This window comes from Canis lupus, chromosome 7 (assembly GCF_011100685.1).
Source record: "Canis lupus familiaris isolate Mischka breed German Shepherd chromosome 7, alternate assembly UU_Cfam_GSD_1.0, whole genome shotgun sequence".
In the NCBI taxonomy this organism is placed as follows: domain Eukaryota; kingdom Metazoa; phylum Chordata; class Mammalia; order Carnivora; family Canidae; genus Canis; species Canis lupus.
Genome location: NC_049228.1, coordinates 56,819,022 through 56,833,136, shown reverse-complemented (window position 1 = coordinate 56,833,136; position 14,115 = coordinate 56,819,022). Strand labels below are relative to the sequence as shown.

Below are 14,115 nucleotides of genomic sequence, written 5' to 3'. Positions count from 1 at the left end.
TGAAGAGCCCCCTCATGTAGAGGAAACACAGAAACTATAATGATTTTCAGATACAGTTGACAAGAGACCATTTAGTAAACTTTTATTTTTTTTTAACTAACAGTATGCAAGGATGTTGTATTCTAGGCTGCTACTAATAATCTCATCAGAATGCAAAAGCAGCGACTGTGTTATAAAACCAATGATCTGTTATATTCTGCAAGAATTTACAAAAGCCTAATGTCATTTACTACACCATGAGAACCATACTTGGATAAAAAAAAAATAAAACACAACAGAATTCAAAAACTGATTACAGCTGACGAAAAAATAAACTGTTTGCAAATGCAATGCTTTAAAGGTAAAACATACCCGAGTGAAAGACATGGAGCCCAGTGATGACTTCGAAAGGGGAGAAATTGGTGTTTGGGAATGTATAAACGTGATTCGTCACTTAGGGCCCTGTTGGAATCAAGGCATCCATTCAAGTCCAGGATTCTCCGGTCCACGATTACTGCTGAGTATGTATTGCCAGCTCAAGCTGCAGGAAACTTGCAGTCTCGAAAGAGCTTTTTCTTTTTCTTTCCTTTTTTTTTCCTTCTCCCCTCAGCAGCATTTTTGACAAAAGCATATCTCTAATAGTCTTAAATATACAATTTAAATGATTTTAAGAGGGAAGACCTTACTTTGGGGACATTTTAAAGTCAACTAAAAAGTCAGTGGCGGGGATTTGTCAGGATCTCTATGTAGCTGGGACTCAGACGGTCCCTCCTTTCTGTCAGCTGAGACCCTATGATGGGTGCAAGTGCAGAGGCAGGCTTCTCTCCCACCATATGCATGCTGCTCTTAAAGGTTTCATGGATTCAATTCTGGCAGTTAATTTTTAATGGCATTTTAATTTTATAAGGAAATAAAGGTGTTTAAAAATTCTTTCCTTTGGTGCCCAAACCAATTCTCCTGCATTTTATTCAGTGATAAAAAAAAAAAAATCAACTTCCTGAAGGATGTCTACTTCTCTTTACATCTCTATCACGGTCTATAACACTATACCCATCTATTCATCTATCATTCTCCCATCTAACCATCCAGAGAGGGAAAGGGAGAGAGAGAGAGAGAGAGAGAGAGAGAGAGATTTTAAAGTTCTTGAAATTGCTGTAATCTTTGGAAGAAACTGACCCTCTCCTTTCAAACTAAGTCCTTTGGAAACATTTTTATTTCTAGGATGGACATGTGAAAAGCACAGGGTTGTTAATATTTTTTTGAAGATTTATTTATTTATTTTAGAAAGAGAAAGCACGTGCAAGAGAGAGCAGGGGGCAGGGACAGAGGGAGAGGGAGAAAGAGAGAACCTCAAGCAGACTCCCTGCTGAGTGTGGAGCCTGCAGGGCTCAATCTCATGACCCCGAGATCACAACCTGACCAGAAATCAAGAGTCAGACACTTCACCGATTGAGCCATTCAGGCGCCCCCAGGGTCTGTAATATTAAAAGTCATTTTCACAGTATTTCTAGCAGCTTCCTCCATCAGATCCCTTTCAGGAAATGTATTCTTGAATGTCCTTGAAGATACACTTGGTCTTGCAAACTTGCAGGGAGTCATTTTGAAGTGTTGACTTAGGTGCCTGTAAGACATCTGGTAATAATGAAGATGAAGCTTTTAATGCTTTGGGGTTTTGTGAATGTGTTACAGCACAGTCACTGATGAATTATTAAAGTATATCTCTACAGGAGAAGGCGTCCATATTTTTTGACTGCTGGGAAGTTGGACATATTGATAGTTCTTCAGAAAGACATTGGGACTGGCTGTTAATCAGATCAATTAGTTTGAGAACCAAATGACCTGATGTTATATTTCAGGAGACTCTTGCTCACTATGGATATGGAGAGATGTTTCTTAAAAGAGGCAGGACTGTTTATGAAGAAGTCTGAATCATGCAGGACAATAGTTAAATGTGTGAACCATCCCTTTGCCTTTAGTCCTGCTATTTTTTGATTTTTGTTTTTTCCTTCTGACTGACTGGAGGAAGTCACTATCTCTCTGGTAACCTTTCATTCATCTTCAAGATTGGCTCCAATGCTGCCCCTTTTTTGTGACTCTTCCTAATTTCCAGTTATTTGTCTTTTACATGACCAAAGCACCATATACATAGTTATCTTAGTATGTCTCATTATCTCATGAGTGTTCGTGTAAATGTATTTATTTATTGGTTTACTCTACTAGAGTATAAGCTCCTCAGTAAATGTTATTTTCCATTCACAGCTCATAGCTGAGGTTCTGGCATGTAATAGGTATCTAGTATATGTTCAGTAATGAATAATTAGAAAAGGATTTAAGTAAAATCAAACTTCCAGGCAAAGTTAGCAAATGATATCTACAATTTATTAAATTTGAACTATTGATCATTTACACAGATTTAAAGGATTCCTAAACAATCACGCTCAGGGTGTGATCCCGGGTCCAGGGATCGAGTCCTGCATTTGGCTTCCTTGGGGAGGGGGGGGGCTGCTTCTCTCTCTGCCTGTGTCTCTGCCTCTCTCTCTCTCTCTCATGAATACACGAATAAATATTTAAAAAGATTTAAAAACATAGTTAAAAATAATTTTTTTTAATTCAAAAATTGTATGGTGTGAGATCTGAGGAACAAGTCCTTTCTCGGTCTAATAGATAAACAACAAATTAGACTTTGGAAAGAAAAGTTTCCATTTACTGCCCTTAAGAGAATATCCACATACAATGAAAATAAGGTCTTTTTTTGAGAACTGATAGAGAGTTTGAAAAGAGTGATCTAAACAGACTTAGTAATTTCTTTATTCAACAAATTTGTGTAGAGCCCCTGGTGTGTGCCCTATGTTAGGTACAGATAGAGGGATGAACCAAATCCAGGTACAGAGGGTTCTATGGGTGTAGAACATAATGAGTGAGGTAGGTGAACTTCAAATAAAAGGCTTCCTAAAGATCATGTCACTATAAGTGTAATAAGTTTTATAACTGATTAATTCAGGTACCTCATAACATTGAAGAGGAGAATCTGACCTAGAAAAGGGATACCTTCACTGAAGAAGTGATAATTAAACAGAAACTAGAAAGATGGTAAAAATGGGAGGATTAGGAATTTGGGGGAAGTGTGGTGAAAAGAAGAGTGATATGAGCAGAGGGAAAACCAGCAAATGTGCATAAGAACCTGGTACATTTAGGGAAGGCAAGGATGGGGCTAGGCAATGAAGCCCCAATACAGTGAGTAAGGGGAAGCAAGACATAAGGCGAGACAGGAAGTTGGGCAGGAATTGGTGCTTTCAAGGAATTGAAGGCCATGCTAGGGATGTGACTGTGGATGAGGCCAGGGGTAACATGCATCCCAAGCAAATGCAGCTCCAAGAAAAGTTCCCTCACTTCTTTCTTCCAAGTAGATAACCACTCCACTCCTTCATACTTACTCCTTTGTATATTAAAAACCCAGACATGCTAGTAATATGATGGTTTAGCCTAAAAATGTAGTATTTATGGGAGTTTTAAAAAGAAAAATGGCATTCAAATTTGAGTTTGAACAGGCTGGGAAAGGGTTTGGTCAGTATAAAAAGAAAATGAAGAGGCAATAATGGTTCATCAATGACACTGGAGTCAATAGTGGAAATAAGTAGAGGGAAATTGATAAATTGATAAATTACATTTTAAGAGAATAATCAACAAATATGGGGCGTGAGGGAAGGGAGTCAAGGGTCATTGCAAGATTTCTGTTATGAGCATGTGAGTGTATATTTGGCCAATTGTTGCAGGAGAAACACTTGAGGAGGAATAGCTTCGAAAGAAACATGGTAAGTTCAGATTTTGGAGCTGCTGTGTTCAAGGACCTGTGAAACATCCAGTTAGAGATATCAAGAGGAAGTGGACATAAAATTATGAGAAACACAAGAGAAACCAACGGGGAAACAGAAATTTAGGGATCATGGGCTTATTTAGGAAAAGTGGAATCTTGATAAAAATTAGAGTAATAAAGAGCTTCTTTGTATCATAATATAGATCATAGGGGAGAAAGAACAATATTAGACATTCTCTAAAAAAGTGATGGGATGCCTGGGTGGCTCAGCAGTTGAGTGTCTGCCTTCGGCTCAGGGCGTGATCCCGGGATCCAGGATCGAGTCCCGCATCAGGCTCCCTGCATGGAGCCTGCTTCTCCCTCTGCCTGTGTCTTTGCCTCTCTCTCTCTGTGTGTTGTGTCTCTCATGAATAAATAAATAAAAATCTTTAAAATAAGTGATAAAAGAAGGGAGTTTTTATACATTGCCATAAATTTATTGTTGTTTTTTTGTAGTAACAGGTTTTGGCCTTTTGCTACCTATTGTTGGCTTCGTTTTAATGATAATTACTATGTGTTTTGCATTGTACTAATACTAGCAAGTATGAGACTTTCTCCATTACTCTGGAGATCAGCAATACAGAAATTATTAGAAAATTGTCAGAGATATTCTTAAACTTTTTAACATAGGTAATCAGTGAAATAGCTATTTAATGGAATTTTTTAAATTTAATGCATAACCATGTAAGTCCCTCTATTAAAGAAATTGTACCCATTTGTGAATATGGTCAATGGACACATGTATGGGTTAATCCTTTAAAAATCAGAACCAGGGGCACCTGGGTGGCTCAGTTGGTTTAATGTCCAATTCTGGATTTTGGCTCAGGTCATGCATGATCTCAGGGTCATGAGATGAAGCCCTGCATGGATTCCCTGCTCAGCAGAGGGTCTGCCTCTCTCCTTCCTCTCCCTCCCCCTGCTGTCTCTCAAATAATAAGTAGATAAATCTTTAAAAAATAAAAATCAGAACCAATAATTGGGATAGATTCTATGCTTTCTTCATATTATGAAGTGTTTGGTGTAGTCATATTCTATTTTTGGAATGACAGCTTGTACAAATTTTAAGAAAATTGGAAGATCCATAGAAACACCAAGTTCTCCCCCTCCTTCTGTAACAGTCTTAATGATTTTCTTTATCACCTGGCATGCCTGTATGAACACAGAGGAGGTGATAGGAGACAAGGGTGATTTTCAAGGTCACTGTTTTCTTCACACGATCTTGACTGATGTCTTCATATGTTCAAGTGGTAAAGGTTGCCTTTGCTCATCATAGCTGAACAACCATAGTCGTGGTGTCTGGTAATATTTATAATAAGTGATATAAAGATCATAAGTTCTGGTTTGGAAAATAGCATCCTCACCACCAGCATTAGTTTCAGTTTTATAAGCTTCTACTATTTTCCTTGTGTCTAGGGTAGCTTCATCTGTTCCCAACAATCCACTCTGTTCATATACTTCCATATCTGCAACTTCTCCTTCCTCTTCCTCTTCCTCCTCCTCACATACTACTATGCAATCTTGAAGTTTTATATTGTCCTTGCTTTCTAATTTAACATCCTTAAGTGCTTCAGTTATTCCTGCAATACCTGTGTTATGATAAGTATCTACCCAACCCTCATCACCATCATCTTCCTCAATGGTAGTTTCCAATTCATCTGAATATTCCATTTGTGTGCACCGCTTGTAGCAAGGCACATTTTTGGTGACCAAAAGTTGTTTGCCTGTTGGTAAGTATGCCTTTACTTTCAATTCTTCCCCTGTTGCCATGTGGACAGTAGTAGACTAAGTGATCTTCAGCTGCCACAAACTCTCCTGGGGTGATAACACCTGTTTCCTCAAACTTTGATTCCTTGAGGACCGGGATCAGGTACTCAGCCACTTCCAGTACCTTTCTGAAATAACCATTTAGAAAAGTCAGAGAAGTGTCAGATCTAGATGTACATACACACACATATATATAAAACATGTATCTCTATATATGTATATATATACACATTTATATCACTAAAATAATATGTTATCATTTTATAGATACTGATAATGAAGTTCAGAGAGGTTAAATGATGTCACATAGTTAAATGGCTGAAAGAAGATTTGAAATCTCCACAGAGTTCTTTCTACTCTACTGCTCTGAATTGTCATAGTCAATATTAACAAGTCCCCATGCCCTTTACTAAGCACTTTCATCCTTATTACATCTCTATGAGACTAACAGATCCACACCACAGGGGGAGCAGTATATAAAGTGGAGTCTTCTGATTCCTACTTGTATCCCACACTCTAGGGTTATCCTGAGTTCATGTGGAGCTAACCTAGAAGTCACACTGAAATTCTGCATGATAGTTGTGGATTTGATGAGTAAGGGAGTGCCATTCACAAGGTGCATTTTAATGACAACAGAAACACAATCAGTAGGATCTGGGCCAAAATAATTAGTATGGAATACATCAGAATGGCAGCCTTCTAAGGGCCCAACTGTTTGAGGTTATGTGACTAAATGAAACTCATCTCATTTCTTCCCTGGGCTTGAATTTTAAGAGCACAAGGAATGAGAGTGTTCATTGAGAGTATGATTTAAGGTACCTACAGGAAGAGAAGGGAGACCAGAGAAAGAGGGAACAAACAATATTAAAGTTTCAGGAAGTCTGAAATGTAAGAACATAGGTCAAATGAGAGAATAATAATATAATATTGATCATGATGATGATGACAGGAAAAAAAGAGGAGGATCCAGTGCATTCATAGATATGTTTTTGTTTTAAATTGTCTGCTCATTTTTGACCTAGGATTTTCCTTCTGGTAGTTAAGATGCACTTAAAGTATTAGCCTTTGGTTTCTACAATGTACATAGTTGGCCCCATGTGACTGTGGGCGTTAGACTCACTATGATGAGAACAGGGCCACAGTACCCCTCATAGTCTATTCCCCTAAGGAAAGCAGGTCTGGCTGTCTTCCACTGGAAAACATATCCCTCACAGAATGAGTTCATTTTAGCTGTCAGCTATGGAGTATCTAAGAATCTCTGTATGCATGCAACATTGCCAGCAAGATGCCCACCCACCTCCACTGGGGATTTTAATCCCCAGTGGGGGAAAAAGGCTGCTTCCAAGTGAGTGAAGCAGCTGTCGTTTTACACAGAAATGTCAAAAGCACAAGGAAATTTTTCATCACCAATTGGCGGTGTCATGGCCAGTGAAATACTTTGTGGTTTTTGTGTGGCTTGGGGAGAAGCAACTGGCTTTGTGAGGTTTAAGTCATAGGTATAAACTATCTGGAAAATAAACCCTTGGTTTGAATTCATTTCATAGCTGATGATGGAAGTTGAATCTGAGATGTGGCAGGTGGGATTAATCACATCACACATCTTCAAGATGGTAAAATTATTTTGTTATCTTTTAAATTTTTTTGTTATCTTTTAGATACATTTTTCTTAGTAGTTAAATGAGTACGAATATGTTAAATGAATATAAGAATGTGTAGAATTTTATCATATGTTTCTATTATCTAAAATAGTGCCATTTTTCAAAGTAAGTCTCTAAATATAAAAACATTAAGTTTGCCAAATGCAAAGAAATATAAACTATATGCCACTATGTTTATATTAACGTTCCATTTATTCAAATGTTTATTTCCCCACCCACCTGTAACCTATTCTTTCATTTCTGCATCCACCCATCATCTAATAGTTATTGATTAAGCCTGTCTATAACTGATGTACTCTGTTAGACATGGCAGGACACTGAAAGCAAAATTACTCCTATTTCCTGTCTTGTAAAAGATTCAAATTATTTGACAATTCATTTGTGACATGAAGTGAGCTACCCTACCATTGCGCAGTCATCTTTAAACAATAAGGAAAATGAAACAAATGCTGTCTTCCACCCAGCCCAGCAAGACACATCCAAACCTTGACATGGATGCAGGGCCAACCTTTAAGGCTCTTATAAGACAAGCTGTTTATGCACTTGATAATGACAACAAAATGTATATGAGCTTACAGTATATAAAGACTTTAAGTTAGCTGTGATTTAGATTGTGAGAAAATAGATGAGTGTTCAATATAAAACAATAAAAACTAACATAACATATGACGTCTTTATGAACCACACTGTAAAGATCTCTGGAGTTTGCCTTGATCTGCCTGCTTATATGACTGAAGTAACAAGGTAACTCCTAGTTGTCTTGGTCCATTTGGGCTGCTGCAACAGAAATACCATAGACTGGGAGGCTCAAACAACAAACATTTATTTCTCACAGTTCTGGAGGCTGGGAAGTTCCAGATCAAGGTGCCTGCAAATTCAATATCTGGTAAGAGTCCCCTTCCTGGTTTACAAATGCCTATCTTTTTAATGTGACCTCACATAGTGGAATGGATGAGCGAGCTCTTCAGAGCCTCTTCTATTTAGCCACTAATCTCTTTAATGAGGACTCTCTCCTCATAACCTAATCATTTCCCTAAGGCTTCATTGCTTAATACGATTACCCGGGGGTTAATTTTCAATTTTGAATTTGGGAGATATTCAATATATAGTAGTAGCTAACATATGTCATGTAGTAAGTTATTAAAAACTGTTCTTGAAATTGTACCTGGAGTTGGGATATTTTGAGATGGAAGCTTCGTCATTGATGATCTACTTTAACACTCCATTTTGCAGATAAGGAAACAGAGGCCAAATAGATCATCTAACTGGCTGAGAGAAGACTCCCCACCCATATTTTCAAACTCCAAGTCAGACCTCTTTGCTCTCTGTCTCTTCCAAAGTTTTTATGCAGGATGTTTTACTGCCAACACCCAAAATAGGACCAATTTTGGCCTAAGTTGAGGCAGGATCTTGTTTTAAAAGTTGTCCTTCGACATTTTTTTTCCTTTCTCTACCTTCCTCAGTCCCCTTTCCGGGTTTGTTTTTTGTTTCCCAAGTCTTGTTTCCCAAATGGGATGTCTAGTACCCTCATATCAATTTGCATTACAAATGTTCTCTTACCTCCCATTTAATTCTTTCTCATCAACATGGTTTTTTAACCCAAGTAAAAGTTCTGATAGGATTCACAGGTTACCTTGGGATAAAACAACAGAAAGGTTTGGCTAATGGGAGATTGAATCTTGGGTTTGTCTTATTCTGTCAATTATAGGTATAAAATGGCCACATATTTTATTTAGTCTGTCACAGGCCTTGAACTCAGCATGTGTGTCACGAACACCAATGCTGGCACATCAGATTTGCCAGAGTTCTAGGGAAAAGCTTTCATTCAATTTCATACATTACCAAAAGCACTGACCCCTGGGTCACATAAACTCACGCTCTTGACACTGAGGACAGACAGACACAAAGGTCTAGGCTCATCTGCCTCTCTCCTTTTGCTCTTTCACCACCCAGCCATGGTTCTGGCACTCCCAAGTATGCATGGTCTGCTTTTCTGTGTACCCCATCCAATGACCAGAACCAACAGGAAGTTATTTTCCCAAATTATTACTCACAAAGATGCTGCAAGATCTTCCCATATAATACAACCTCTATTTTTCTTCCTTTAAAAAAAAAAAGGTGGGGCTTTTAATAGCGCTTTTCATCCCCCCCCCGTATTCTTAATTATATTAAAGACTCATATTCCTTCCCTGAGTATTCATTTAGAAAGAAGGTTTTGTAATAGTCACATTTAATTTATCAGGGTGCAATAATTTGTGTTTCCCAATCATCTTGCCGACTTTGGTTCATTATACTATTGTTTCACATGAGTAAGTTAGCAAAGTTTGGATTGATTGACTCTAATTAACTAAAACTGGTTCCAGGCTGTGCATCTATTGTCATGGTAGCTAGCCGCAAAGCCCTAAACTGTGCAGCAATGGTGATATAAGGTAGTACTGATTTGAAAACTGTAGATAATATGTAACCTTGGACTTATCACTGTTTGGGAGATAAACTTAAAAAAAAAAAAGGATGGGGAAGGAAGAGGTATTAGGACAAGTTGTAAGGGCACTTGGCAGGATAAATGAAATTTTCAGTGGGTTCACTTCTTTTATTGTTTTTCCTGTCCAGAGATAATCACAGATGTGTTGAACAAACAAATTCAAAGTCAGCAGTTGGAAGAGTAAGGATTTCATGGTTTTTGAAATTGTAAAGAAATGAAATACACTTGCTGACAAACCATCCAAGATCCATGTAAAAATTATGGGGAGACTTCCTATTTTGTAGAGGAAATCTTTTTACATGGTACTTATTGAAAAGTATGATTATTTGAAATTTATTCTTTTCTCTGCTGCTGAATTTTTATAGTCAATGATGATCTTTGAGAAAAAAACTTTTTAGACAGTGGGTAACTGGAAAAATGATTGTATTTTGTAGCTTGTAAACATGAACAAATATCACCCTTACTCTCTAGTATTGGACAGAAATCAAGTTAAAGAAACTAGAGCAGTGCCATAGGTGAGATTCATCAGTTAATTTCCAGCTTTCCTGTAAAATGCTGCAGCTTCTGTCTTAAAATACTGGTTAGGATCTTCTTACATTTGATTTATGCTGCTTACTTTCTCAGTTCCATATTCTTCATTTTAAAAGCTCCGGGGGTCCCCTGTTTTCCATGACACCCTTATCAGCCTTCCTCCTTCAATCATCCATTTATCGCCAAGTTCAACAGAACAATCTTTATGTGCAGCCAGATAGATGAAGTGAAAGTTTAACTCATGTGCTCAGAACCTTGCTTGAGAAGTTTTCTCTCAGAGTGGAGAAAATACTGGAAGCATTTCCAGTTTATCCAGCTGCTTCCTTCATTTGCACAAAGTCAGTTGGGAAACTGAGGATAGGCTGCTTTTATGTCAGTGCCTTCTTCAATTGATTGAGTTTTTAAATGTTTTGTGGCCATTTTGGCCATGTGAGAAAGGACAAACTTCCAAATGTCACAGTGAAAAGAGTGTTCATTAGGGTTTCCAGAGAAACAGAACCCCATAGGGTGTGTGTGTGTGTGTGTGTGTGTGTGTGTGTGTGTGTGTTTAGAGAGAGAGAGAGATTCTAAGGAATTGGCTTAGGTGATTATGGAGGTTGCAAAGTTTAAAATAAGCAGAGTGGGTCATTCAGCTGGAGAACTAGGAAAAGTAGTTGTTATAGTTTACGTCCAAAGACTTCTGCTGTAGAATTCTCTCTTGCTTGGGGGAGGTCAGTCTTGTTCTCATCAGATCTTCAACTGATTGATTGAGAGGCCCATGCACACTATGGAGGGTAATCTGCTTTACTCAAAATCCACCAAACTTAAATCTCATCCAAAAATACTCTCACAGAAACATCCAGAATAATGTTTGGCCAAATATCTGCAAATGGTGGCCCAGCTAAGTTGACCCACATACATCATGGAGCCCAAGGCAGAGAATAAAAAGATGGGGAAGGAGAATGACACTTTATTTTGAAAAGAGAAACAAGAAAGCATAAGGCTACTAATTCCTCCCAGATTTGGAAGTATTTCAAATGATCATCACACAAACATGGTACATATAACACATGCCTGGGTTTCTTCTTGAATGGCTCAGTAACAAGATGTCCTCACACCATTTTCTTCTTAAGTGCAGGTAGGGGTCATAGTAGTTCTGAAGCAGTGGACGCCACAGGAAATATGATGAAATGACAGTAAAGGCCCTGCCCAGTCTCCTTGCTCTACTGCCCTCTAACGGGTGAGCAGGTGGCTGCACACATTTATCCCAGAGAATTTCTGCCCTGCCCTTTCTAGAATTCAAAACAGTAGTCCAAGAGGTCTCTGCCATGTTTACAATTTTCTGCCTCTTGAGCACCACTTACAAGTGACTCACTTCTTACTGAATAGAAAGCACGTATAATATCTCTTGCAGGTAAAATAATTTGTCTTAACATCTTCGATAATCAAACAATAATCATTCTTAAAGTCCTTAGTAGGTGCCTGGTGCCAAGGAAAATGCAAAGGAAGAATCAAACACAGTCTTTACCTGTAAGAGTTTGTAATTCTTTTCAGGGGAGGAAAGCAAGTCTAATACATAGAAAATAAAGAGAATATAAGTTGTTAGTGAGAGCCCCCTCTCACTAACAAAGCCGATTTCTTCAGACAAGAAATTCTGTCAATGTTCATAGATGGTGGACATAAATATGAAATGGAATGGCCACCTTTCTATATGTGTTGCTATATTTGAATATATGCTGCCAAAATTGAGGGATATTCTTTAGACTGATTAAGAATTAGCTCATTCTTGGGGCATCTGGGTGACTTAGTCAGTTGAGCACTCAACTCTTGGTTTTGGCTCAGGTCATGATCTCAGGGTCCTGAGTTCAAGCCCCACATCAGGCTCCATGCTCAGCAGGGAGTTTGCTCATCCCTCTTCCTCCCCTTCTGCTCCTGTCCTCTCATTCTCTCTCAAATAAATAAATAAAATCTTTTTAAAAATTAGCTCATTCTTATTCAAATCACTCCAGTTTCTCTCAATGACTATATGTTTTCCTAATGTCTTTTTTCAGTTTATTCAGTTTAGTAGTCAAATTTATAAAAAGTATACAGAAACATCTAAGGATGGGTTTTTGATAAAAGGAGGTTATTTGGAGATCTTGTCTGTAAAATGGAGTACATTTCTGTACTTGTAAACTCTTAGTTTACCTTCTGAAATATCATTCCATTTTTTTCCCCAAAGATCATAACTATCATTACTTAGGTGAATCTCTAGTGTCAGTTTTATCAGTATTCTCCTCAGGCTTTTACTCACAGAAAAAAATAGACTATGCTTGGAAATTATATTGTATAAACTCTGCCTTTCTAATAATTTCCGGAAATCTGAAACTGTTCTGGGTCACCTGAGATGGCAAATTGGTCTCAATAGCCTTGATTCATTCAATTCCCACTCAGGACAGGAAAAACCCAGTGGCAGAAATAGTTTCAGGGAGACTGATTCTGAGCTAAAGGGGTAAGAATATTTATCGAGAGGGCTGGATCTTCACAGTGGGTAAATGTAATATGGTAGATATCAAGATCATTGCTGAACTATTTCAAGGTTGGACCTGAAAAAAAAAAAGCCTGAAATTTCAATTCTGAAGGGCAAACAAAATATCAGTACTGGAGAATTAGAGCATAAGATGGGCTACAACACAATGGGATTAAGTGCAAGGAAATATGAAGGAGAGTAGCTCAGAACTAAGATTTTGAATGAAGATTCTATATTGGTGTATTTTTTTCACATGGTTTACAATTTATATTAATAGGATGGGTAAAAGATCTTAATTCAGATGCAGTAAATAGCAAGACAGGATGCAGAGACAAACTCTGCAAAGAGAGTTAGCTCTCACTCTTCTAGTGACAGATATCTGACAAAAAATGTCTTCTAATTTTGCTTCTTTACCTGAAAGGCAAGACACTGCATCTGAGATGACACAAAATAGATCTGTTGATTCTTACTAAAATCAGAGAATATTGGAGAGGCAGTGACCTTTAGGCCTTGCTAAGTCAAAGCATGGCTCACAGACCAGCAGTATCTGAATCACCTGGGAACTTGTCAGAAATGCAAAGTCTCATACTCCAGCCCAGATCTACTGCATGGGAACCTGCAATTTATTAAGATTCCCAGGTGATTGATATGCACATTAAAATAAGGAACACAAATGTTCTACTTTCTATACTACCATTCACAAATAGTGTTTGATTACAAACCCACAAGTGATACAGAGTTCACCATTTTTAAAATCAGTGCTTGCTAGTAAAGTCTCCTTTAACTTTTAAAACCTAGCACAGTAACAGAAAAATTATATTTGGTCAATAAATATTGAATAAATGAATGAATGAATAGCTCACTTTGAATTGTGTTTGTCCATAAACTATTTGAACTAGCTGGTGAATAAATTAATCTATTCTCTGCAATCTGTCCAAAAATTAAATAAAAGACTACTATTTCTCAGTGTCAAGGTGTATATAAATTCCTCATCATCCTTGGTACCTTTTCCTGGCCACAGGTTGGATTCCAAGAGTGCCTCATAGAATATGTGACCTAGGAGTAAACCCATCCCCACATGTGTTCTGAGTGGCACACAGTACAAGGAACACACGCTGATGACATTCCTCTGCTTCTCCTCTGGGCTTTTCTAATTTAGCAAATTGATTGTCACATCACTAAAAATAGGAAGTTTGAACTTGGGCTCCCTTTTTTGTCTGAGGTTATTTTGCTTACCACAAACGAAGGCCACAGAAGCTAAATATATGTCTACTTGAATGATGACTTTATAGCAATAAAATGAGCCCACAGGGGCTAATGACTCTGTAATCAGCTTTTTCAACCACTTTTTATATTGGGC

General features: G+C 37.8%; 1 pseudogene; it reads right to left on the bottom strand.

Moving 5' to 3' along the window:
* Positions 1-4,831: 4,831 nt before the first annotated feature.
* LOC100684820 lies at positions 4,832-7,196 on the bottom strand (annotated as a pseudogene).
* Positions 7,197-14,115: the final 6,919 nt, after the last annotated feature.